The sequence below is a fragment of the Podarcis muralis genome, chromosome 4 (assembly GCF_964188315.1).
Source record: "Podarcis muralis chromosome 4, rPodMur119.hap1.1, whole genome shotgun sequence".
Taxonomy (NCBI): Eukaryota; Metazoa; Chordata; class Lepidosauria; order Squamata; family Lacertidae; genus Podarcis; species Podarcis muralis.
The window spans coordinates 104,828,348-104,856,198 of NC_135658.1; positions in this window are offsets into that span (position 1 = coordinate 104,828,348).

The following is a 27,851-nucleotide window of genomic DNA, read 5'->3' on the forward strand; positions in this document are numbered from 1 at the left end:
CAGAGCAAATGCCAAAAAGGTGTTTTTTGGGGATTGCCATTTACTCCAACTGAGCTTTAAATAGCCGGTTCTGATAGGAAAATCATGGGCGGTGGCGGGGGGGGGGGGGGGCAGTGTGTTCAGACACAGAGCTTTAAAGCATAGATAGTGCCTGCAAAGAGCAGAGAAAATGTAAATGTGAACAAGCCTTTCAGACTGCTTTGGGGACAAAAAAAAAAAAAGTGGTTTACACCCACCCCCATGTCCTAGAAGTTAATCATTAGGAAAGAAAAATGAAGGCAAACATGTTATTTCAAATTGATATGGAGGCAGGAATTAGGCAGTGGGGTACAGTGAAGAACTGGAAAGTTGGAGGGAGGTTAGAAAATGGTTTGACTTTGCAGAATATTATAAATTTGTAACTGCTGTTTAAAAACAGATTTAAATGCATTTGTTGATTATCTTGGGTCACTTGGACAAATTCAGTTCTCACATTCTTCTTCTCAAGGTTAATGTATTTTAAACCAACATGCTTGTGGGTGCAGGACAACAGAAGGAACCTCCTAAAGTGGTGCAAGGGGGATGCAAATACTAGCAGCAGACCGCAAGACGAGCCAGGTTGACACAGTTTGGATTCACTGAGCAAAATGCAACTCACACTAAGCCAAGCGCTTAGTCCTCTCAGGAGCTCAGCAAATCTCTTTTGCTGCCTTCCTGGGACTGCAAAAACAGAGGGCTTATGAAGCACCTGGTCGGCAGGAATCCATAGCTAGTGAGGTGCTTTCAGCTTGGTGGATCACAAGTGGTGGATCACTCTGATATTGCATTGCTATCTGTCATCAACCCCTGGACTCTGGGGAAATACAATACAGTGGTACCTCAGGTTACAGACGCTTCAGGTTACAGACTCCACTAACCCAGAAATAGTACCTTGGGTTAAGAACTTTGCTTCAGGATGGAACAGAAATAATGCAGTGGCGGTGCAGCAGCAGCAGCAGGAGGACCCATTAGCTAAAGTGGTACCTTAGGTTAAGAACAGTTTCAGGTTAAGAATGGACCTCTTGAACAAATTAAGTTCTTAGCCCGAGGTACCACTGTAGTACAGAAACAAGGAGCTAGACAGAAAGACGAGCATCAGAAATGCACTATTCCTTAGCAGTCTGCGCCTGAAGCTCCGCAGCACAGAAGAGGGTAGATACTTTTACGTGCCTGTTTAATGTATGCCTTATTCCTTCCAAGGGGGAAACAGCTTCTTGCCAATGTCTAATGGTATAATCATTGACACATAAAAATCTGACTGCTAGGTGACAAACTGCTCAGGGTATCTTTGCAAAGAAGTACAACATGCCTGTCATTTTCTTTCACATATCACTCTTGGCAATGAGGAGGAAGCTAGTATCAGCAAGAATTGCTGAGTTACTATAGTTGGCATCTGTCTGTCTTGGGAGACCATGAAGGAGTGCACATTCGGGGGTGAAGTCAAACCATTGGAGAGTTACAGCGCCTGAGGGCTGGAGAGACCAATACAGGAAAGACATGCTTTCTTGCAGGTGGGGCCCATGAAAGTGTCTGGCTTTGCTGTTACAGATGCACCATGGCGTTTCTTCTCTCTGTGCTCCTCCAGTGCTCATTTCTACTCGGGTCACTGCTGTGGATACACAACCTGAATGCCTGTCTCCAGGCTCTGTAATCACCTGCAAGTGATTCCAATATGGCAGGGTTAGTGTTGTCAGCCTTCATGCCACGTTTGCAGGCATCTGTGTAACTATTGCGTGTGCAATAAAAGGGTGTATCAGGATGAACCACTAAACGTTGCTGATACATTATTTTGTCTTCTTGGCCCAGCAAGCTAGGACTGGACTGAATACAGACCCTGGAGTGTGACAACACGGGGCTAAGTTAGCACTGAGCAGGAGGACAGTGGTAGCCCTGAAAGAATGGAACAAAACACAGCGGCTCAGGTGGGGATGCGGAGGAAAACAGGGCAAGCAGTGGCCCCACGATTTCTGGGGATAGGAGTGTTACCCAGAAATCAGGTGATGGGTTGTGGGTGTGTGTTTTTTCAATAGCACCTCATAAAAGGCTGATTAGTAGAAGCAGGGTGAAGGAAGGACTAGACTTGGTCCCTGCAATCTCCTGGCACCCAGAAAGACCATTGTGTAAAGTAGGGATAGGGAACCCCCAAGCTCAGGGGCCAAATGCAGCCTGCTTATGTGGCCCTCAGAACTCTTCTCCTGCCACCCCCACTCCCCAGGGGCCAAGCCAAAGGAATGCACACGGCAGAGATTTAACTCTTTATTGTCACACCAGTCTAGTGCCTAGGCAGCTATTCACAGCAACAGGGGATTACCCCCCTGCACGAGGTTATGTACCACCCCCACCCCCACAATGGGCTGCACACACAAAGCCAGAGACAACGCCTGCGTGGAAGCTGCTCCTCCTCTACCCGCTGACACCCTCTCCTGCTTCTGGGAGATGGAGGTGCTTTGCCCACTTTTGCCGCTGCCCTGTGCACCCCAGGCATGCGCCCTCCAAGGGGATGCACCCCCGAGGAAGAGGATCCCAGGGGACAGCCAACCCTACTTCACGGACCAAAGGAGAGACCTCTCCATGTGGCAAAATGTCTTGCCCTTCATTTGGTTTCACTTATCACAACCATTGTTCCTGGAGGTAATTAGCATCCTCCGTTCTACACAGGACACATGTTGAAATGATGGTGAGGGCCTATATATTTGCGTAACAAATGAGACCTTTTATTTGTGCTGTGAACACAAATAGGACCAGTTATTGCCACACAGTGGAGGAAGAAGTCCCTGGGAGTAGCTAGTGCTGTGAGTGCAACGAACAACTAACAAACAATTTCAGCAGAAGGAAAGCAAACTCACAGAAGCAATGCTACCTCCTAAAAGAGAATCTGTTCTCACAAGCAACCCCAATCCCTCAAGACTGCTTCTTGCCAGTCAGCTGCAGAAACTCATACTTTTTCTCTGGTCAGACACAAAGCTGCTGGTGCATACCCTCCCAGACAGAAGATGGGACCCAGCCAGCTCCCACCCCCACCCCCCAGCATGGATGTGTGACTGGCATTCCTAGCGGTCTGTGATTGTGTGTGGACCAGCTGTCTTTGTTAGTTAGTAGACAAACCATAGGACATCATGGAGTTCACAGCCATAATTATTCACACAAAATAATAATTAGCCATGCTTACAGCTAAGACTGGCAAACAGCTGGTTAGCCATTTCCAGGTTTACTTGGATGTGGTTGCTGGTTAGCATCATCTTTAGAGCTCACCTTGTCATGTGCCTGTGGTGAAATTACGGCCTGCCTTCCCCCTGCCCTCGCGGTCTGGTCTTCAGGTGGGCCTTGTACTTTACAAAAGAACAGCATACAGATTCTGGTTGGCATTCAATATGCATTAGGCATTCTCCAGATTTTTGCTTTTCTCTTTTCTTCCCCCACTGCTTGGAACACACCCTGCTTTCTCCCGTGTAGGCAGAGTTCCAAGAGCTGCATGCTTCCCTCTGTGATCATTGTATTGTCCACATCCACATCAGCTACAGCTAATTAATCTGTTCTGCAGTGCAATAATAATAAAAAAGCAAGGCCTACAGAATTTTCTCAGCAACCAGAGTGCAGGATAGGGAGAGCAATGTTTGCCTTTCATGTTCTCCATGCCCCCCCCCCCAATTGTTAATTTTCTTCTGGCAAGTGTCTCCTTCTAGGAAGTGTCATCTTCCTTATAGCCGTCTTCTTTGCTGTCATCTTCTTCTTCGAACAACACAGTCCTCTCTTTACCCCCTTCCTTTTCGAAACAACAAGGATGCCAGTCTCAAAGGTAATATTCCTTTTGAAAACAAGTGTGGCAGTTAGCAGACATTAAACTTTAGACCTTCTCAATCTGATGTGACATTCAGTTTCTGTTCATTGAAATGCATTCTGCGAGACATACAAGTCTGTTTCTCATGCAGACAAAAATTTGGCACAAAGCACAAAGACTAGGAAGGAAAATATTGGGAGCCAGACTTTGCAAAGGTTCTGGAAAGAGGCTGAAGGATGTGGCCCAAATTCACATCCTTTTTCAGACAGAGGAGATGAGGAGAATGGCACACCTGGTGAAGGGAGAAGCCAGCTTGCAGCTGGTGCTGCCATTTCAATGGAAAGCTGTTGCTGCGATTAAAAGGTGATTTTTTGCCCCTTGCAATATCCCCTTTGAAAGCAGGAAGATCGGGTGTGATCAAACATGGCTCCCCAGAGCTGACTTTACAGAACTCCTTTCAGGATATCCAGCAGCTGACGAGAATGAGATGTGTGCTTTGCCAGGGCCATGAAATTTCACCATTTGCTTCCAGCCACTTTGTTCTTCAGAGGTAAGAGAAAACTCATTCAGCCTGGCAGGGATTAAGCCACTGTACCTCTCCATCTGCTCACGCCCTGAATTCATAGATGATCTAGTACATTAAGTGAGGACTCTTTGTCTCCAGCAAAAAGGAAGACATCTGATCATTTATAAATTATTGCTATGTAGTGGTTTTAAAAAAGAGAGTCACAATTAGAATGATTAAAGTAATTGTTCATTGTTCTTAAGTATTTAGATCAGTAAGTTCCAAACAGTATGTGGTGAAGGTATTGTTCAAGTGCTGAACAGATATATTCAAATTAAAGGCTCCTGTTGCCTTGAAGTACCCAGTGAGAGGCTGCCTATGGGGTGTGGATGTGTTGGTGCTCAGCCCCTATTGCTTTAACCCCTACCAGTCCTCTGCTCTCGGCCTGTTGCTTCCTTCACCCTCCAGTAAGAACTACAGATTTAGTTTCATTCGGTATTAAACAGAGTCAGAATTTCTGTTAATTCTTTGGAAAGATGGGAGATGAATGTTTTAAAGGAATAATCTTGGAATCAGAGTTTTTTAAAAAATTAAATGGTAAATGGTTCTTTAAAACAAGTTCTTTAAAAATATTTAGTATTTTAATATAAAGTCTGTACTGCTTATATAGCTTCTTCTGAGGGCTCCTCAAAACTCCTGGGTAACTCAGAACTGCTCTCTCGTGAAAAGTGGTGAAACGGAGGGCACTTGTGCCTTTTCATAAGTGGAGGTGAAGAGGCAGCCCCAGAAATACCTAGGTGGGCGAGCTGTGTGTGGAGGTATGTGTTTTGGGGGGCTGGATTTGGAGAAGGTGCCCCTTAGATCTCTGGAAAAGAACAGCAGTATATGTCAATGACAGGAGTTGGTGGAGGGAGTTGGGGGGAGCTTCTTCATGGGTGGGCCCTTGCTCCCCAGCCCCACTCTGCTGCCCCCCATGTGGAGGCAAGTGCCTTAAGCCCTCAAGTGGCTGTTGGTGGGATAAAAATTACTGCGTGCTCATCTCCCCAGGCAGAAAGTTAAAACCCACCTGCTATTCTTGGAAATGTTCAGGTGCATTTTCCATAACTGCATCTAAAGCATCCTCTGTCCCCCAGGGGGAGAGAAGCAGATCAAGGGAGCATGCTGTAATGAAACCTACAGGCATTCAGTGGGGTTTGGGAGCACAGCCATGTGAGTAATGTCATCACACAACTAATTAACACTAGTCCACGATCTTATTCAGTGCTGGTGCTAACCTTCCAACTTTCTCATAATTATTTTTCTGTTCATCAGTTCATAATGCAGTGCTCCTCAGTATCAGAAAGACTAGGTCAAAAGCCAAAAATGAAAGATTTGGAAAGTCACGCTGTGGAATATAACCCGTATATTTTCCAATGTCAAATAAATTTTTACTGTTAAATGTGATTGCTCCAGTCACACTCATTATGCACTCATAGAATAGAAATTTCAAATGGTGAACAGAAACTAGAGCATTCGACTGCTGACATCATCCGTTCCAAATGCTATTAAGTTAGACACTTATGTTCCTGATCCCTGGCTCTGCTTATGTTGTTCTTAAACTGTTCCATCCTTATTTATACGCTGCAAACAGAGTTGATTTGTATGTGCGAACTGGCAGCCTTTTGTGGAGCCCCTGAATCTTCAGTTTCTGAGCCCACTCTCTGGTGGGCAACTTCCAAATAGTATACACACCGTAGCAACGCGATGGGTAAGGCCTCTGAGGTTGGTCCCATGGCAAGTCAGAAGCCTCTAGAGCCAGGTTGTGCTTGTCCCACTTGGGCAGCTGACATACCTTTTGACTTCAAAAGGACTATTTTGCCTTTTGGCAGAGCATCTTTTCAAACTGTTATCTCTCTGTACAGCCCCAAGCCCTTCTAATAACATGAACATTATATACATTAAAATCATACACATGAAAACCATACACAAAACAATATATACTACTATCACTGAAATGGCAATAATTGCAATTACGTAGGTGCAGCAATGTTGGTGGACACTCAAATCTCTGATTAAGTGAAATTGGCATTTTGATGAAGGTGATGTCATGTGGTTTGGAATAACATGACATGCGAATCTGGCCACCCTCAGTTAAAGTAGACAACTTAGCCTAGTATGTTCATGGTCTGACTCAGTATAAGAAAGCTTTTAAATAAGTGTGCCTAGGATTGCAGCCTAATGGGTCATTGAACAAACAGAATAAAGAATCTCCATATGTTCACCTAATAATATCGTTTGGATGGGTGATCTGGAAGAGTTTTTATTCACGAGAAGAAGAGAACTGCAATGGGAGAATTAACAGTTTCCAAGTCTGTCTGTCTTAACATTGGGCCAGTGAAATGCTGCTCAGACTGCCAATAACTGAGCGTGTGCTCAATTCAGTCTTTGGCGCTGGGAATCTAATGGTTTCTTTGCTGCCAAAGTGGGATGTGCGCTGTCCTACTTATGAATTAAAATGTTGTCATATCTTGGTCAAGTGCCTAGAGACCTTCAGAGTTCAATATATTATACAGCATTATTGCTTATTACATCTTTATCACCACACACCTACCGTCATTTTAGGGCTTTTTTTTCCAGAAGCCATAAAATCTGGCCTGTCTGCTTGTGTTGAAACAGCAAATGCACAGAAATGTTAGGATATTTCTTCTACTTTCAGACTGCCAGTATTTCTGTATTTGATTCAATCACATATTGGCAAATTCAGATTGTGAAATTGGAGTTGATTTGGCAGTCTTGCACACACACACACCCCGCGTGCTGCAAATAAGACTTTTTGATAAGGAAAATGATGAGAAAATGCACTGGATGAAATATCATCTAACTTCCTCACAAATAGAAATGAATGTTCAGTAAATACATAAATGCCATCAAATCTCTCTGCAAATAAATTAGGGTGAATGTTCAATAAACGGGTCATCTGGAAGCTTTATCTACCCTTCTGGCTGTGATTTCTCAGCATAGCAATGGTTTAATTTTGGTGTCATTGTAATTAGTAATTAGTGTCCAACATCTATTTATTTTTAATATGGCTCACTTGAAATATTTTTTGGACATGGTGAGGGGAGTTTTCTTTTTCAAATTCCTTCAGAACTGTTGGAGAATTTTAGTCCCAGAAAATATTTGACAAAATGGCCTCCTCAGTTAAACCAGCCATTAATTTTGGGTGCACTGTGAATCCAGTTTCAATATTGTTTAACATTATTTTAATATTATTGAAGGAAGCAATTTCTTGGCTCATTCCAGTCACTCGTTCTAAACCCATTGCTTCCTCCACCCACCAATATGTAATATAATTCACCATTAAATAAGCTGAAATTTCCGAAAAGAGAATTTTTGTGGGTGGGGGAACTTTTGGTAATTTCACCTTTCCTCCAATAGCTTGCAAATCCCCTCCCCCCACTGTTTTGCTGCCATCAAGATATTGGAGGCCAGTAGGACTCTGCCAAATTTATATTTTATTTTATACCCAAAGTACAGACCAGAGCAAATAAAGAAAAAAGAAACTTAAAAAAGCTAATATTAATGTAAAATCATGTCTGGTGTTAAAATCTCTTTCTATAAGGTTTGACACAAAAACTCTATTTCATATATAATCGGTTGTTTTCCATTACTGAAAAGAAAACTTTCTGCACAAGATCATCCCACCACAACCTTGCATGTGGTTCTCAGCTCATTTCAACTGCATTTTCAGCCAAAGACAAGCTTGCAAGAACCAGAAACAAGTTAAGCTATTTTTTTTTATTCTTGTCACTTTATTGGATTTGCTACTCTTTTATGGTGCCTTTTGGTTACTACTGTCCTGTCTTCTTCTTGTATTAAATGATTAACGTGTGTCAAAAAATCCTTCAACAGATGTCTTGTGAAATCCTACCCATATTTACCCTAAAGTAATTCCCATTGAGTTCAGCGAGAGTTAGTCATCAATAGGTGGGCAGATACACATACATCTGACCCCATCTCCTAAGAAAGGTCATTTGCTAGCTGAAAAGTACACCTTCCTGGAAAAGACTTGGAATGTATTGATTGGCAAATAAAGAGCAGAGGCCATTTGATTGCCTTTCACACAAAACTCACCCTGCACTCATCCAGTTTGCTGAACTGTTGACATGTTGAAGTGCTGAGATTTACAGAGTCCTGAGTTTTTCGACTCCATTAAATCTATTCAGTTTTGCCCCCCTTCTATTGGAAGGCTCAGGGCAGCTTACAATGGTTCCCTCAGGGTTGGGAAACTTTGGGATGGTTTCCTGGACTGAATAATAGTCCTGAAACCTATTATGAAAAAAATGCTATTCATTGAGGTGCTGGCAATAGAGAAGGAATGTTTGAAAATTATCAAGTAGAAAATGGAAGTGTTTTTGCAAGCAACTAAAATAATTAACGGGCATTTTCTTTGCATTCCTGTTGCTTTCATAAACTGTTTTACTAAACTTAATAGTCACTTGTCACACAAAGGTCCCTGAGCAATTTACAACAATATATATATATATATATATATATATATATATATATATATATATATATACACACACACACACACACACACACACACACACACACACACACAAACATAATACCATAAGGGGAGGGAGAAAGGGAGGTTCATACCATACATCTAACATAACGTTTATAAAAAAGCCATAGAACTAATAACAAACAGCATTAACTAGAGTCAAATAATAATCAAAGACCACTCCCACCCACGAATTAGCAGATACGCAGCTATTCCCCCCCTTTGAACCACCCCACCCCAAAGTCTGGTGTCAGGCCAGCTGCTGCAAACCAGCCCCCAATGGGTCCTGCGTCTTCCTCCAGGGATGGTGCAGCCTCTCTCCTCTCCCTTCAGGGGGGAGCAGGAGCAGGGCAAAGCAGGAAGATGGTAGCAAAAGTTTAATCTGCATTACAGTTGGTTGGACTGCTGCTCCTCTATGGATGCTGGTGGTTCCAGATTTGTTTTCCAGAACTCTGTGTTTAATCCCAATTTTATTGCTTGACTTGATCAAGTTTATCATGATGTGTAACTGTGTCAGATTCAGGGCTGGCTTCAGGAAGATGACTACTCTTGGGCTCAGGGTATCATGGGGCCCTTGGGCCCTTGTCTGTGCTCCTCAAATTACACTCACCCCTCTTGTCCTCAGCAATTACCATCAACTGGGGGGGGGGGCAAAAATGTCAAGGAAGGGGCTGGGCCCCCTCAAATATTCGGCATTACTTGTGCACATGCATGCTGCACAACCTGCTCATGTCACTTGCACATGCCATGCAGCATGTACACATGACGTCAACATGATGTCACACAGCGTGCATGAACAGTGTGTGCACATCATGCAGCACTGGCCCCCTCAATCACGGGGGCAACCCAACACTCCTGTCACCCACCAGCTACTGAAGATTGATTTAAGTTTTCATGATCATTGACTATTTTTGCCATTCTTCCTTTGCATTGCTGCCTGCCCAGATTCAGGACATCATGTTCCTTTCCCATTACATGAATATCTATGGCTTATCTATTGCTTATCTGTTTCCTGAAGAACAATGGATCATATACAGCCTAACCCAGATGTAGACTTGGCTGGTTTTCCTTCAAGAACCCACGTCTAAACTACAATCAAGCTCTCAAATCAACTTTAAAATTAGCCACTACTATCCAGCTAACCTTGATGGGAAAAGCATAACTGTTTGGAGATTAATTTTATACACAGCCTTGGATGTGTAATTGCACATTTTCTGCAGCTAAACTGGATTGCATAAAACATATAATTCTGTTCCAAATGGGTCTAGGAAATTGATTTGTGATTGGTTTGTATGAAAGTATACCTGAACTAACCTTAAATTCCTCTAATTATCCTTTGCTGATTTTAAGGACTAAGACAATATGATGCATGAGGAGAATTCCTTCTAAAGCTGGAGTCCAAAAACCAGTTAAGCCAACTATCTTCAACAGATGTCAGTCAGCTGGTTTTGAACTAGATACTCTGGTTTGGCTGGATGGTGCACTGGATTTGGTTATTGGGGGGGGGGGGGCAGGAGAGCAGCTGCAGCAGTTGCATTCAGCTGCCCAAGCAGAAACCCTCCACACTGCACAGAATTCACATGGGGCATGGATGGCAGCCCACCAGGGACTCTGATTTATTTCTTGTTTCTGTTGGGATCTCTGGGGCAGCGAAAAAGGAGACGGAAGGCCAGTTAGACTGCTGGGTCACAAGTTGTGTTACCATTTTTAAATGGTTGTTTAAAAGCATTGCTCTTTGTTCTTGTGCTTTTGTAACTAACCCCCCTCCCCGTACTAAAATCTAAATGACAATGAACAGCTTCATGGATTATTGTACCACATTGTTTCTCAAAGTATGTGCTAGGGCACATTCGGATGTAACATGATGGTATGGGGGGTGTTGTGAATAATTCACACACACACCCTTCTTGCATGCATCTACCAAACTTTGCTATGTAGTGTCAATATCCCATCTCTCTGTACATGGATGAGAAATGACATACTTCTAAGGTGCTATTACCAGTCATGAAATCACACCGGGGGGGGGGGGGCGGTCACAGGTTAATATGCTCCCTTGCCCTTTGGAGTGACCCACTTAACTACTTTTTTATATATAAAAAGAGACACTGTTGGTTCAGGCATGACTTGACTGAATTTGGGAGAAGCTGGGATGGGGTATGTGACTTTCATTAAGCCCCCCCCTACTTTTTCTCCCAAAATTTGATCATTGGCATTTTAATAACATCACCAAACGCCCACTGACCATTCCTTGAGAGAAAGGATGGGGACTCTGTGGCTTCCATATCTTACTGGACTACAACTCCCATCATCCAGACTATTGACCATGCTGGTTGGTGCTGATATGAGTTGGAGTCCAATGGCATATGGATGGCCACAAGTTCCCCATTCCTGCCTTGAAGTACTGGCTGACTGGGTGAAAGGGCACCAGGTAGCCAAGAAGCAATAATAACTAGGTTATCTGTCAATGGCCTTTAATTTCTGGACTGGGGGCATATTTAGTGCAAAACTAAAAAGCATGCTTCCAAATTAATTAAAACAAACAAACTATACTCCAAGTATGAGGGGAAACTAGCTTATTGAAGGCTGTCAGAAGTTATGCTGTTAGTGTATTTATTATTGATTATAACAATTTGGAGAGCAATATAAGTGCTAAAGGAGTATAGAAATAATCCTGAATTGATTTGATGTAGCCTTAACTTCCAGTCATGCTGTATGTTTTAGTGCTTGATCAGTATATAGTTTAGTATGCATTATATTGGACCACTGCAGTTATTCTTCCACAGGATTAAGACTTTAGAATGCAGTGACTGATTTACTTGTGAAGGAAGGGGCAACAAAGGTTGTCAACCAAATGAGCACGCCAGAAAATCAAAGTAGTGATATTCTTTTTTCAAGACTGCAGCTCCCAAATAGGTGGGGCCATGATAATCATCTATGGGTAAAACAGTTTGAAAACCTTTGCCTTTGATTTATTAATAATGAGGTCTATTTGCTTGGCAGAGCCTGCAAGGCCATCTGTCTTTCACTGTGTAGCCTCAACTGATCTATTTATAAGGCAGATGTCATCTGCAAAGTTTAAGTCTGAAAGTTCAACTTCTGTCCATGTGGTGCCCATTTCTGCACTGGCAGCCTGCCACATGACGAAGTGTACAGACACATCAAACAGCATGTGCAACAGAGATGCTTCCTCGTCTGCATAGCAGACTTATTTATTACTAAGCCACTCAGCAATTAAGATTTACATAATCAAACACATTTTGACAGTATAGATACCTTTGTGGGAAGTTTCCTCTTTAAAGATTCTTTGGTAACACAGGTTGGGGATTATGATCCTTTTTAATAATGTGAGAGTGCATTTGCATACTCCCATACCAACATACTGGAAGACAAGCTGAGATCAGAGCTGTGGAATAATAACAGAATGGAATTAGTAAAATTTGCTCGTCCTTAATTAAAAATTATTGCTATACAATTTAGGCAAAGATAAGTGAATATTAAGTCCAGTAGATTTCAAATACAGTGGCACCTTGGGTTGCAAACACCCCGGGTTACAGACTCCGCTAACCTGGACATAGTACCTCGGGTTAAGAACTTTACCTCAGGATGAGAACAGAAATCGTGTGGCGGCAGCGGGAGCCCCATTAGCTAAAGTGGTGCTTCAGGTGAAGAACAGTTTCTGGTTAAGAACGGACCTCCAGAACGAATTAAGTTTGTAACCAGAGGTACCACTGTATCCCTCTAAAGAAGAGACAGAAAATGAAGACCACAAAGATGAAAAGATCAAATTTTGTATATGTGGCAATCCAGGGCATGTATTAGGAGATTTGAGGGGTGATGGAGAGTTAGAGAGTGATCACCTCTTTTAAGTTATGGCAGTTTTTAAACTCATGAAGCGGATGTGTCCGAAAGAGTCATACTTCAGGAATAACTTTTAAAATGTCATTATCTTGACATTTTAAAATTACAGACATTGTGATGGTATGAAATTTATTATTTGAGTACCCATCACCAACAATGCACTGGATTATTATTTTTTAAAATCAGAACATACCTGCCCAACTATAGTCATTATATATTTGCATTTCATTTGTTGCAGATGAAGTTATGTGGTAGAATGATCCACACCAACTGGAAGGATCATAAGGGTCAGTGTGTGAGGGCCCTTGGTGCAGCCAGTTTGCAGGTCTGGCCAGTACCTGTCCCTAGAGTAGACCACCTGATGAGATAGGCTTATCTGTCTGTTTCAGTTTACATATTTCTGTGTGCAAGTTGGCCTTATACGCATGACACAGCTATTCCGCCCTTTTCAGAAATAGGGCTCAGGAGAGGAGGCAGGTGAGGAACGACCTCAGATGATGAGTGCAGGGTCCAGGTTGGTATTGAGGAGCTCTTCACAATATGGACTTCAAACTGGTTTTACACAATATATTGATGTATCGCCTGGCCCTAGTGACAAAGTTGACATTCAGCAATATGGAATTTTTCTCCAGTTAATCTGCAATTCCCAATTCACATATGCTAATACTCAGTTGTTAGTGAAGTCAACAAATGATGAACAGGAATGTGGACTGCCCCATGTCCTTTTTGCAACACATAACATTGTCCTGCCCAATGTAAACACCTTATTATTGGAAGATAAAATTAAATCTTGTTAAAAGAGGACTCTAGCCAAAGGTAATATACAAGGGGTGAGCGACAACCTATTAATTTTTCTTTCAGACTAAACTTTGTGTTTTTAAATTGGGAGGAGGGCTGTAAATGAGTCAGGCAAAACCTTTTGGTGGAACACTGATCTGAGAGGAAACCTCTAGTATTTTTGAAGATGCATTTTCTCTTTCTCTTTTTACTAAGTTCTAACTCTGTGTCAAATGTCAGCTTACTTTGTCCACTCGTCGGAGCAGCTGGAGGGATTCTGATCGCCAGCTGTGTCTTCTGATTGTAGTGGAACTGTGGCAGAAGGGGAATCAATTATGCAGCCACACAAAAGCATACCTCTGTGTGAAGCATCCGCAGACTTTCACATCAGTCTAAAATCCTCTTGAAATAAACCAATATCAGCCTTCGGTTACTAATTGGGCTAATGACTCGCTGAGCTGGAGCAAGTCGAGGCATCTCTTCAGCTAAAAAGCCCACTCTCACCACTTTGAATCTGTTCTCTTTGACGTTTGCCAAAGCAAACAGTATCAGGCGACATCTCAGTGTACTCTGACCTTGCTCAGCAAGCCCTCTGTTGCCTTGAAATTGCAAATGCCACTTTGCCAGAGCTTGATGGAGTGAGGAAGAAGAAAAGTGCAGGATGAGGGTTAGGGCGGGTAAATGGGGAAGGGAGGCATGAAAGCTCTCAGGGCCAAGGCTGCATCAGATAGGAAGGCAAGAGGGAGTAGCAGCTTGCAACAGCATGCCTCTTCTGAAAAGTAGTTTCCAGATTATTTGCCATTTTGCACTGTATTTCCAAAAAAGCAAACATGGATGCCATTTCAGATTCCTGTGAGGAGGGCAAATGAGATTTCAGCAACACTCAGCAATGTTTGTGTTATGGTTGCATCTTGGATATATTCAAGACGTAACTGAAAAAAGAAGCATGACTGCTTCCCCTACACAATCCACATATTGTTCATGAGTTTACTCCTGCTTTGCCACCACAGCATCACTTGAAGTGGTGGAGCTTCAATATTTAAAATTACCATGTGACAAAATTGCAGACAAACAAACAAACAATAGCTTGAAACAAATATGCTTCAGTTTTTAAAATCAGAATAAAATAAAATTGAGAAATATTCAGCAAGCACTAAAAGCCTTCCTAAATAGCTAGGATTTGACCAGCTGCTGAATTACCAAGCTAAATGTGTCCGGATGAGTTTATGATACATGAAAATTCCAGAGTGTGGATATCATTGCAGAGAAGCAGTGATAATAATCTGAGTGCTGCCAAAACAATCCAAATGGACTCCTCCTTCCTTCCTTCCTTCCTTCCTTCCTTCCTTCCTTCCTTCCTTCCTTCCTTCCTTCCTTCCTTCCTTTTGGCATAGATGCCTAGTGCTTATGCTAACAGGGATGTTGGATTAGAAGGGCATCATTCTGGGCTAATCCAGAGACTCTTCTGATGTTCTGACTTTCTTATAGAAATGTGATTAAAAAAATTCTGTAGTACCAAATGGGCATATGAACACTTTGGTAAGTTTGAAATGGTAAGCTGCTTGCTGAATGATTGGTTTTATTCATCTGTAGATAATTCAGAAAAACCTATACAAAAAATACTGTACTGCTCCTTTTCTGTTATGATTCCTTGGGACTTTTCTTTATTATATCTTTATTTTATGGACGGAAAGGCAATAAAAATAAGAGAAAAGTATACTGCTAAACAAAGTGGAATGTTATATATCAGTCATGCTCATAAAGCATATTAATTGCATCAGATCTATTTTGTGATGGAAGGGGGAGAGAAAACCACATATTCTATTTCTTAGAATGGCTGTATAATAAATCAAGCAGTGATATATTCCCCAGTTATTAAGTGCATAATAAAATTTATTTGTGCTTAAATTACTGGGCAAAATGATCTTTATTAACTTGCTGCTATTGAGATAGAGGGATATTTTCTCCTGCTTACCATTTTATCAAAATGGGAAGATAATTTAACCTATTGAACTGATTTAAAAATAGTATGGAAAAACCTCAGCTTCTGAGGAATATGTCTTTGTTACTAATCAGAGAAGACTAGAGCATCACCTATCATCTCCCAGACAACACTGGTCATATATATCGGATCCAAAGTGATCTACAGTGGTACCTCGGGTTACATACGCTTCAGGTTACAGACTCCGCTAACCCATAAATAGTACCTCGGGTTAAGAACTTTGCTTCAGGATGAGAACAGAAATTGTGCTCCGGCGGCGCGGCGGCAGCAGGAGGCCCCATTAGCTAAAGTGGTCTTCAGGTTAAGAACAGTTTTAGGTTTCAAGTTCAGAACGGACCTCCGGAATGAATTAAGTACTTAACCCGAGGTACCACTGTATACTCATTGGCTCTGACGACGACGACAACAACAACAACAACAACAACAACAACAGCCACCCAGAGTGGCTGGAGGAACCCAGCCAGATGGGCGGGGTATAAAGAATAAGTTGTTGTTGTTGTTGTTGTTGTTGTTGTTGTTGTTGTTGTTGTTGTTGTTACAACAACAACTGCCAGTAGGCCTTTCTTAACACAATACAAAACCCACTGTATTCTACCCAGGGGGCTGGAAGGAATAACTGGGATTGCGCACTGAAGGTGCTTCCTGTTCTTCTTGTTCTGCTTTGCCCCATTGGGGTTCTTGTCCTGGGGCTGATGTCGTGTGACATTGGTGGCCAGTTGTGTGTGGTTTGGGGTGGCCTGGTACCCCTAATTAGGCCTTGGCGCCAGAGGTTTCTTGCTGCTGTTACTAAACCTTTCAGTCCAGGAAGACATGGGAGAATTTTACAGTAGTGTGTAAAAATTAGGGAATACATGTGCCTAAGAAATGTACCATATTTTTTGCTCTATAAGACTCACTTTTTCCCTCCTAAAAAGTAAGGGGAAATGTGTGTGCGTCTTATGGAGTGAATGCAGGCTGTGCAGCTATCCCAGAAGCCAGAACAGCAAGAGGGATTGCTGCTTTCACTGCGCAGCGATCCCTCTTGCTGTTCTGGCTTCTGAGATTCAGGAATTTTATTTTCTTGTTTTCCTCCTCCAAAAACTAGGTGCGTCTTGTGGTCTGGTGCGTCTTATAGAGCGAAAAATACGGTATGTCTTATTTATTACTTTTTACCTTGCCATTTAAAACAACAGGAGGTACTCAGTGAAGTTTTACTAAGAGTAGACCCATTAACATTCATGAACAGGACTAAGACATACCCTTAATTTCATTAGATCTGCTCTGAGTAAAACTTTGTTGAATACCACCCAATAATAAACCACAGCCAGTCCTCATTTGTTCAGTGAGTTCCTGTGGATGCTGCCATGGTCTCACTTCTTGATGCTGCTCATGAGTAAGTGTGGAAATGAAGCTAGTGAGCATCTCAGCTGATCAAGTGTATGAGCATCTGGGTCTATGCATATGGCTTGAGGCTGAGGTTACTTGCAGGATCACCATCTCCCATACATACCTATTAGACCCTGGGGCGCTTTTCTTGGTATCCAGTCCAAGTGAGATTGGGAAGTACTTTCCAGGGAGAGGGTCTTCTCGGTGCTAGCAGTGCACCCTGGTTGTTGTGAAATGCCCTCTTCAGAAGAGCCCTGCAGCTAGAACAGAGCAGACCCAAGGCCCATCTGATCAGGCATCCTGTTTTGACCGTGGCCAACCAGATGCCCATGGGAAGCCTACAAGCAGGACCTGAGTGCAGCAGCCCTCTCCTCACTTGTGATTCCCAGCAATGGATATCTGGAGGCAGAGAAGATGACCTGGTGCAAAGTTATCTTTTGTGTGCCACGTGAAACACTCTCTCTCTCTCTCTCTCTCTCTCTCTCTCTCTCCCTCCCTCCCTCCCTCCCCTCCCTAAGCTTTTTGAGGAATCATGAGGAATTTTAGAGGATAGTTTAATACCTACTTGTGCTATAAGACATTTAGTGATTACTACCCCTCCTGCAGTTTTTTGTGTTTCATTTGTGTCCCCCCCCCCATCTGCCTCACAAGGCACCCATCCTGGTGACGTGAAAATGATTTGAGTGACTGCTGGGTTGAATATGATCAAGGGAGAGGGGTCCCTGGATTTCTTGGCCCGGTATGGATAATTTAGCAGCGTGGTGCTGCTGGGTAAGGGAGTTTTGTCCTTAGGGATTCAGTCTCTCAGTCAAAGAACATGACTTGGGATAAGCTAAACAATAAAGCAGAATCAAGTTGCCTGAATTATGCTTTTGCCACGGACAGAAGACTTAGGCTTCTGAAAAGCAGCCTTCATATATTAATATATAGATAACTGACCTCATTCATATATATAGATCCCACATATAGGTCATAAGATAGTGAAGCACTTTATTTCATGCTGTCTAATGATATGCAAGGCTTTCACTGAAATGTAATGCAACAGAATATTACAGTTCGGCAAATTGTGGCTACACTGCCTGTTAGTATTTGTAAAGGTGGTGTTTCCCCTTTGCAGTAACACTCCCGCACAATCAGTGTGATTTACAGTCTTTATTACATATTACATATTTATTACATATATACAAGAACAGCTACAGTTCAGAATTTACGCGTCCGAACCCGTTGAGTCAGATTCGGCGAGTGGCTTCCTGTGATTCCCACACCAATAAAGTAGGCGTGGGAATTGCGTGAGAAGTCTTTGATCCTTACGTTTCATTTCCCTCCTTGTCTGTGCTGATTTGAAGGGACCCTCCCTTCCTGAGTCTCAGCTTCCTTCCTGAGCCTCTGGGTGGTTGCGGGGCTCTTCAGCATCTCTGAGTCCCTGTTCTCCCTGACTGCTCTCCTCTCCCTCTTCTGCCTCTTCTGTCCATTGCTCCTCAGAATCCTCCCTGACAGTATTGTTGGGACGTGGTGTGAGTTCTCTTTCTCTGTATACTTTCCACATATAATTTAAGCACCCAGGGAAGGGTATGAGCCTGGAGCTTGCCCAGAAAGGTCTAATTGTCTCAGAATGAAGCCTGTGTAACCTGGAAGAATCAAGGGCTGAAAACCACATTTCCTCCATTACTTCCTTTGTGTACACAATAGCCTTCTTATTTGAGACTTTTTCATGCTGTTTGAAGGATGGATGAAGAACGCTCTATAGGTAGACTGATCCCTGCTTTGGCTTGTGCATCGTTTGAGGAGGAAGACAGTTCAGAATTTTTAGATAATTAATCTACAGGTCTTGTTGGTTTTATGAAGAGACACAGTGAACCCTTGTCAGTTCTTCAGGACATACAATAATGTTGGTGGAAGCAAAAAGTGAAATATATAAAGGATGCAAAGATCCAGATTTGGGGCAAGTACTCTTTGGTGAAAGAACCCAGCAGAGATTTAAAATCACAAAACATGCAGGAAAGTAAAGCATGGAAATATATGCTGTTAGATATTTAAAATATGCCCTTGTTAGTTCCTCCCAAAGTTATCCTGTTCCCCTAGTATAGATAAAGGCCACACATTTGAAATGCTAAAAATGGTTTACTTACAAACTCTTCAAAGATCAGATCTATGTGCTTTTCCGTACAGCAGTCAGAAAACACAGGCAGTAAAACTTGGCTTATTAACAGTGGTGAAAGTGCCTAAATTATTGGAACAGTAACACAATAATTGCTTGTTAGAATCATGCAGTTTAGACCTCATTACATGCTGAGTTTCCCAGGTAGACTGGGGGCGGGGGACAAAGTCTTGATTACCTAGTCCCTCTCAAGGTTAACTAAGCATGGCATAACAGCTTACTCTACGGACTTAACCACTTCACACATTAATTAGATTTCTGCATGTTGTTTGTTTGAGGCTAATTACCCCCCAAATAGGAAGTGAGTGTTAAGGCGATAAGCAGAAATGCATCACTACCCATTCTATTTTCATTTTGCATAAAATACAGAAATGTTTTTATCACCAGCTATCCTAAGTACAGTGTGCTTTGAACTGCCAGAAGTTCTGCAGAAATCTGGCCTTCAGTTTCTTAAAATGTTCTTTGCCAATGAAAGATGCTTCTCTCTTTCTTCTTCATTCACTTTAGAATTTCTGTTAATACTAGTTTTAGATTGATAAACTCTTTGCATAATAAAGCAGTATTTGAACTTTCTTCTAACCATAGAACAGCCAACTTAGGAAGCTCTTGGTTTTAAAATCCTTGTTTATATGGGTGTATTTTGTGGGGATTTTGGAATGATGGTCAAGGCTGCAATCTCCAAGACTTGTACTTGGAAGCAATTCCCACTGAAGTCCATGGCCCTCTCTTCCCAATTAAAGGTGTTGCTATAAATGCACATCTTAATCATAGGGATATGAGAGCATCATAGGCTTTCAACAGCAGTTTGAGAGCCTGTGCTTTTAAAAAATTGGACCTTTGGTACAATAAATTCGCATCTTTTGAATGAAGGCCAGGAAATTCTTGAATAAATTGCCTAATGGTCTTCCTTGCCTCCTCTTAACAAGGAAGATGGAATCAGTTCCCACAATTAATCTATACACAAGTACACTTGTCAACTAAAGGACAAGGTTATTTGGAGCAGGGATGATTATGCATTCTGTTGAAAGATGTGGATGTGGATGATCTAAGAATAATGGAAGTATCAAGGAGAATGGAAAATGTAAAGAGGTGAAAACATAACTTTTCAGGAACTCATCAGCAGCACTGGAGTGCCCCAGTCTCAGTTCAGGCAAGAATGTAAATTATGGCTATTTGGAGAGTTGTTTATAAATAACAATTTCCAAATTTAAAACTATTACTATATAATTTTCCTTCCTTGTTAATCTGTTCATAGTATCATTGAGCTGAACTCTGACTAATACCATGTTGTACCTTTTATACTTGGGTACGAAAACACTATTTTTATTATTTTTACCCCATCCATCTGACTGGGTTGTCCCAGCCACTCTAGAGGGCTTCCAACAAAATCTAAAAACACAATGAGACATCAAACAAAAAGAATCTTTGCCAGTTTTCAAAGCCAAATAAGTCTACACATTTATCCACAGAGAGGTTTGGGAATGTTGCTATGTTGAAGACAAAAATCCCTGGGCATGTGTGCATAGGGATATTATTCACAACTGGAGCTTTAAATTAGGCACTTTGGACCAGAGTTTTAATGAATAAAGCATAATTTGGCTCCATGATGATCCTGGCCTAATTGACATGGCAACTGCCATTTTGTAATCCTCAGATTTCTTTTGGGGAGTCCGCAAAGTGCATCTGTCTGATGCGCATCCCTGTGTCTGTGCCTAAATATCTTAAGGAGTTGCACCTCCAAGTTTATTACAACTTGTCTCCTAGGAGAAGAAATGAAAGTTCCCAGGTGAGAGCTGGGTCTGGGAGGGTCCACCACTTTCAGTGGGCAGCGAGGGTTAAGAGCTGCCTTTGAGAGAGGACTCTCTGTTTTCTTCTCTCTCTCTGTTTTTGTTTTTATTTAGATTGGTTTCTTTTCTTTTCTCTTATTTTATTCTGAAAAAGCCTCTTAATAAAATATTAAGGGTGGGGGAAGCATGGGATAGCAGTGGAATGAAAAGGACGTCATATGGATGGCAGAGTTAATACAGGTGCAAACCACTTCCAATCTACATTTAATTCTGGCGTGGATGAGGGCAGGGTAAGAGCTTTATAATCTAATTTCTGCATGCATTGTATTTGCCTTCCTTTGCCTCTGTCCCTATCCAAATGTAGACTGTAAACTCTACTGCACAGAAACCTGCCTTACACTGATGAGGCTATATGATTATGAACTAAATTATTGTCCTCCAAAACATAGGGGTTGTGGTATTTGGAGCACCTTTTACTTGACTTGCACAGGATTCTTTAATCCCTTATTAAACTGAAAAAGTTGGACTTTCTTTCTCCTGTAAACAGCTCTCACCTTCACCATGTATTCATCGCTCTGCTTTTGAAAATAAGATAGTGAAAAAGGATAATTTCGGCTTGACAGCACTGTTTGTAACTGGACGACTCTATGTTGCTAGGATACCACTTTGGTGGTCATCTGCCTCTAGAAGTGCATCTATTACTTGCTAGACTGACAGATATAATATAGCTTTTATCCTCTCTTAATGCTCGGACTATGAGAAGCCTCCATTTGCTCTTTATATTCTAACTGGACGTGTTTTGGGGTTATTTTCTTGTTCTTTTTCTTTGTGCTTTGCAAAGGAAAAAAGGAGGAAGGAGATGGGGAGGAAACTAACTTCTTTCTCCCCCTTTTATGGTCACCTGGTGCCAAGAAACATTAAATCTACAATATGTCATTGATCCAAGAATGGAGGCTCCAATACCCATTGAATCCAAACTGAAGCATTTCTATTGATTTCACTAAGCATCAAATACGGCTCATGTAGAATTTTTCATAAGCTCCTAAGAAGAACGAGGAAGAAATCCATTGTACTAGCAAAGAAAAAAAACAGCATTAGGGTTTTTTATTAAAACATTTTTAACTCCTTTTCTCTGGAATTGCCATTTTTGTTCACTTATGTCAGGTGTGGCTAACCTGTGGCCCTCATAGTACCTATACTGGCTGGAGCTGGTGAGAATGGACCCCAGAAGCATCTGGGGGGGGGGGCGGGCAACATATTTGCTACCCCTGACTAATGTTTTACAGAGAACCCAAAGGACATTATTCCCGGTCCATTTAATTCCAGCATTCTCGATTATCCTCCCGTGCTTTTCATACCTGATTTGCAACATTGTTTGTTATCGTTCAGCCTTGACACTGAGGTCCTCCTCCAAGGGTCTTCTGGTGGTTCCCTCACTGTGGAACGCCCTCTCATAATGTGCCAAGGAGATAAAGAACTACACAACTTTGAGAAGACATCTGAAGACAACCCTGTATTGGGAAGTTTTTAATGTTTGATTTTTTATTATGTTTTGATATATGCTCTGAGCCACCCAGAGGGGCTGGGAAAACCCAGCCACAAGGACGGGGCATAATAATAATAATAATAATAATAATAATAATAATAATAATAATACAAAGTGCTGTTTGATCCCTAGTTTGTATAGCATGATCAAGCAAAGCTCTACTGAAGCTTTTACATTTAAAGGGATATTATGGTTTAATGAAAACATTTCCAGTTTGTAGTTTTGGTTTGCTTTACTGCATTCTGATGACTGTAAGTGTGGGATTAAGGATGACTGGCCTATTAATTGCCCCATTGTTTTCTGCTACCATGGACCAAAGACTTCAATGAGTTATTTCTCTTTTCCATTTTTAGCACTATTGGTATTGTTATGACTGCTATTGCCAGGAGTGTTTCTGCCGAGTTTCCATTGGGGCATCAGTTGAACCCCTTCCTGGAGGAGGTACCGCATATCTGGCCACAGTCATCCATGCTGCAGTCACCTCTCATCTCGATTACAGCCCCTGAAGGCTGTTTGAAAACTGCAGCTACTTCAAAATCAGGATATAGCAGCAGTCTTTTATCAACTCTGTTGCTGTCCCATTTGTTTCTGAGCACAATTAGGATGCTACCTTTACCTGTACAGCCCTAGATGATGTGTGGTCAAGATATTTGAAGCACCCCCCTTTCCCCTATGGGCCTGTCTGAAAGTTACAATTGCCCTCAGAGGCCTTGCTCCATGCCCCCCACCCCCTCCCACCCAGAAAGGCTAGCGTGGTGGAGACTTGGACAGGGCCTTTTCTGCAGTAGCTCCTGCCACCTCCACCTGTGCAGTTGCCTCCCTAAGGAAGCCAGGCCAGCCTCACGTTTGCCTTCCTGGGCTCTGCAAACAATTCTGCCTTATCTGGTTTTGGGGGGTTTTAAATTATCACCATCATGGTCTGTTCTTAAATTCTGCTTTTGATTTCTATTGTTGTTTTTAACTATTCTTTATTACCAAAGGCACAAATGTAATTTGTGCCCTCGGTGGCTGGGAAAACCCAGCCAGATGGGCGGGGTATAAATAATAAATTATTATTATAATAAATTATTATTATTATTATTATTATTATTATTATTATTATTATTCATGAATGTCTTTAATAATTAATAATAATTAAGAGCCTGTCCAGTGAGCAATTCAATATTAGGCTGTTCCTCACTAACCCCCAACCACAAAGCAGGAAGGAGTAAAACGGACAGCACCTTTAAGGAGAAAACTCCTATTTTATGTTACGGGGGGCGGGGGAGAGAAAACATTGCTGAACGGGACTGTCGTATGAGTAATTGTCAGTTACTTCAGAACTGGATTACTGCAACACGCTCTTTGAGGGGCTTCCGTTGCACTTAATCCAGAAGCTGCAGCTGATGCAGAATGCTGTAGCACAGTTCCTGACAGTAGTGAGGCCTTGTCAGGATATAACATCCCTGCTCAGAGATCGGCACTTGTTGCTAATTTGCTACCGGGCCAAGTTCAAGCTGTTACTATTAGTAGACAAAGCACTTAACAACTTGGGGCTGAATAAGAATATGTTGCCCATCTGACTGGGTTGCCTCGGCCACACTGGGTGGCTTCCAGCAAATTACTGAAAATAGTAAAGCATCTAACAATAAAAACTTCCCTATACAGTGCTGCCTTCAGATGTCTTCTGAAAGTCAGATACACTTGTACCTTGGTTGTCAAACGGAATCCATTACGGAAGTCCGTTCGACTTCCGAAAATGTTCAAAAACCAAGGTGCGGCTTCCAATTGGCTGCAGGAGCTTCCTGCACTCAATCGGAAGCTGTTGAAACCGTGTTAGACATTTGGCTTCCGAAGAATGTTTGCAAACCGGAACACTCACTTCCAGGTTTGTGGCGTCCAGGAGCCAAAACAGACAAGTACCAAGGCGTTTGACAACCAAGGTACGACTGTAGTTCCTTTTCTCCTTGACATCCAACGGGAGAGTGTTCCACCGGGAGGTGTCACCACTGAGAAGGCCCTCTGCCAGGTTCCCTGTAACTTTACTTTTTGAAGGCAGGGAACTGCCAGAAGACCCTTGGAGGAGGACCTCAGTTTCTGCGCTGAGCAATAGGAGTGGAGACACTCCTTCAAGCAAACCAGGTCAAGGCTGTTTAGGGCTTCAAAGGTTCACTATCACTTTGAATTGTACCTTTGAGATTACGTTACCCCACATTCTTGTTTAGTCATGCCTACCCAGATACTTAGAAAGTTGATGGGAATTTTAACCTTAGTATTTTAACTCTCTGAATGTTTAAAACTGGTAACACAGTAATTTGACTTCACCCTCAGAGGCGTACTCCATTTTTTCTCAAGAGTGACAGATGCCAACCACAATATATTGTAGATTTCTCTTGATCTTACTATTTTAGTTTTTTGTAAACCATTTTGAGCCCCCCCCTTCTTTTTAACACCTAGTGTCTACATTTGATGAACCAAATAAAAAATAAATTAGGAGGATCTGGGCCATGGAGAAGGACGTGGCTGGAAAATAGGTGCTTGGGTGGAATGTTCGTTTGTTCTTTTAACTGTAGAAAGGCTATGTTTCAGCAGCACTAAAGCACTGTAGAGTGGAAGCATCTCTGGATTCAAGGAGGTTCTGGCTTGAGGTTCCTGCTACCTAGCTCAGTGTGCCCATACAGTTCCTACTGTGTCACAGTGAATTCAGGAGCAACTCCTTTTCCCTTAACGTTTTTCATATTCTTTCTCTTCTGCACCAAAGCCTGAGTGTGTCCACAACTTGCAGTGAATACACACGGTATAGCAAATCTTTTTGCGAACAGTGCGTCTTCTGCATTGTAGCATTCAGCTGTTAAGGCTAGCAATGCAAACATTTCATTCTTATTAATAATTGCTGAGGATTAATATACAGGTGAAACAGCAATGCAAAGGCCACCGACAGCTAGTGGTTATTTACATAGGAAAGTGCAACTGTGTGCTGTGTGTCTTGTCTCAAAATAATTGGCTCATTAACCTTAAGCATATCATTAACGTGACAGTAGTATTAAGGTCAAATGCAAGAGCAGATAAGTATTGTGGGATCATGTTCTTTCATAGTCAGGTACGTGCGATTTTTAAGGTTGAGTGTTACTAGGCACTCAGCAAGAGCTGTTCAAGATGAAGAAAATTGCAGAGTACAATTTAGAGATACAGGACAAGAAACACTTAGAAGGATTTGTTGATTTGAATGACAATCCATGCGGACTGGCTGGCTGCTGGCTTTACTACTGCACTGGCATCAATCGCAGCGAGAACTGCATAACACACCTTCAGTGTCACATTTTTGAAATGGTGTGGGGGAAGCTGTAGGGGGAGGGGAGGAATGAGCCAAAGTGGACCTGATTGGATTTGGGTGGATCATGAACTGGATCTGTTCATGCATTCACTTCAGAATCCACAGTTCTGTGGATTCCTTTATGCAATGTTCCAAGGGTTGCAACTCTGCCTCCATTGCTTCAGGGCAGGGTGGTCCAAATCATTATGTTTGGTCAGTTTGGTCAGCTACAACCCCACCCCACCCCACCCCCAGTTACTTGGTATGGCAGCCCCCTGCTTGCATTGTTTATTCTTTTTTCACCAGGTTGGGTACTGCTTTTGTTTTGGGTGAAGACAAAAGTAGGGGTTGAGTGTTCTGCCTTCTCTCTGTCACCCAATGGCATTTCTCTGGCTTCTCCACACAGAGAACCTAATACTTGCTTGTTCTTCCTCTTGCTTCAAACATAGCTGAAGAAACCATTTTAATTATTTTTAATCTGTCTTGCAAGCCTGAGCTCAATATGATCTTTAGTCTATCTAATCTTCTCCCTGAAACTGTTGGCTGCTCATGTATCCTCTACTTTCATAATTTTCCTTTTCTTCTACAGTATACAAGTTTGACAAGTTAATGGTTTACTTACAAACTCTCCAAAGGTCAAATTCATGTGCTTTTCCATACTGCAGTCAGAAAATACAGAGCCATGTGGCTAAGCTGTGGCAATCAGCTGAGCCTCTTCACATGCTGAGCTTCTCTGATAGTCTGAGGTACAACAATAGGCTTCATTACCTTTCTCTGTACTCTATGGCATTACAGTACTCTATGCCTTCACACATTAATCAGACTTAAGGAAGTTGGTTATATGAAGCTAGTTATCTCACAGTTCCCCCACCCCCACCAAATGATCCACTCATGCATATTCCTCAGGCCAATCAGGGAGGCCAGTTGTAAGGAAGAGTCATGCATGTGTACAGCTGTGTGTGCCTATGCTTGGCCGCTGTGGGCACAGATAACAGACGGGATGGCATTTGGGGATGTGGATAGTCGTCACAATCCCTTCCATGTTCACACATTTGATAAATGGTCAGGGTGGTCATTGAATACCTCTAAAGGTAGAACTACTACTGTAGAACAGACATAAGAGAAACAAAATACACTCGGTTGCAACATTATTATTTTTTTGGTTTTTTGTTTAGCTGCACAAAACTGTCATGTTATTAAGGTTTCAGCTTTTATATGAGATGTTTAATTACTCTTTAAAGACAGAGTTCAGCATGCACTTTTGAAAGAGTTTCCCTCCTTGTCTATAATTGAAGGAGATTAGGATATCGTTTCTGCTACATGGAGGCATAATATTGTTATCTGGTGCCATCTGTCCCCTTTCTGAAATATTTACAGCAAGTGCTTTATTTATACCTCTTTTGAGGAGATGCACCTGGTGGAGCACATAGAGGTGGAGAAAACGGTTGTGTAGATACGGGAAGGCTAATTACCTTCAGCATAATTAGCTGAGAGTTCCCATGCAGCTTAAAAGAGGTCAGGCAAAGGAGGCTGACATAGTTTAAAGCATATTTATGTATCTTTGTTAGTCAAGGGACACTTGGCCACATGCTGTCAAACACAGGCTAAGAATGGTCAGGAACTCATGTACCTCACATTCATTTTAAATACTGAATTGTTGTCTTTCCCAAGCAGTGTCATCACTGCACATTTTGACAGTCAGCACAGATACCACATTATGGGCTGCAAATGGAGCTCCAACACCGCACACTTTCCAAAGGACCATCTTGTCTTCTGAGAGGAGTCTGGTGGTGAATAGCAGAAGCAAGACTCCACAAAATAGAACATGACTTCAAATCATTTTCATTTTCTTATCTTTCTCCAGCTTAAACGTTAAGCCCAAAAGGCCTTCCCAAATAGGTAAGCAAGGCAATGCTCTTTTTTAATTTAAAGATGCTCAGATTTGGACTTTGTTGGTACTTTGGTGGGAGAAGCTCCATATCTGAAGAGCGGCCACTATGAATACTGCTCTTGATGTCATTGTTGACAGATGGGGCCCTTAAGACGGGGAATCATTGGTATGAGGGAGGCACCGGGTTCTCAGGGATGCTGGGACTGCCATTCTAGGACTAGTGGCCAACACCCTTGAAACTCTTCTCTCTTTAGTTTAGAATAATTAAATCGCAATGTTAAAGAAAGTTTAAAACAACTTACAACCACGAAGATAAACGTCACAA